Source organism: Alligator sinensis, unplaced genomic scaffold (assembly GCF_000455745.1).
Source record: "Alligator sinensis unplaced genomic scaffold, ASM45574v1 scaffold753_1, whole genome shotgun sequence".
Lineage (NCBI taxonomy): Eukaryota > Metazoa > Chordata > Crocodylia > Alligatoridae > Alligator > Alligator sinensis.
This window is the reverse complement of record NW_005842625.1, coordinates 697,535-698,242: the sequence shown is the minus strand read 5'-3', so window position 1 is coordinate 698,242 and position 708 is coordinate 697,535.

The window sequence follows — 708 nt, the reverse complement described above, 5'->3', positions numbered from 1 at the left end:
AGGGGAAACCAGCACAAGTTCGTAGCAGGTAGATCATGCCCGACTAATCTAGTCTCTTTTTATGACCAGGTTACAAAATGCCTGGAGGCAGGAGTAGGGGTTGACGTCGTTTACTTAGACTTCAGGAAGGCCTTTGATACGGTATCCCACCCCATACTGGTAAACAAGTTAAGAGGCTGTGACTTGGACGACTACACAGTCCGGTGGGTGGCGAATTGGCTAGAGGGTCGTACCCAGAGAGTCGTGGTGGACGGGTCGGTATCGACCTGGAAGGGTGTGGGCAGTGGGGTCCTGCAGGGCTCAGTCCTTGGACCGATACTCTTCAATGTCTTCATCAGCAACTTGGATGAGGGAGTGAAGTGTACTCTGTCCAAGTTTGCATTCAACAAGGAGAAATGCAAAGTGCTGCACCTAGGGAGGAAAAATGTCCAGCATACCTACTGCCTAGGAAATGACCTGCTTGGAGGCACGGAAGAGGAAAGGGATCTCGGAGTCCTAGTGGACTCCAAGATGAACATGAGTCAGCAGTGTGATGAAGCCATCAGAAAAGCTAATGGCACCTTATCATGCATCAGCAGATGCATGACGAACAGAACCAAGGAGGTGATACTTCCCCTCTATCGGGCGCTGGTCAGACCGCAGTTGGAGTACTGCGTGCAATTTTGGGCGCCGCACTTCAAGAGGGATGTGGATAACCTGGAGAGGGTC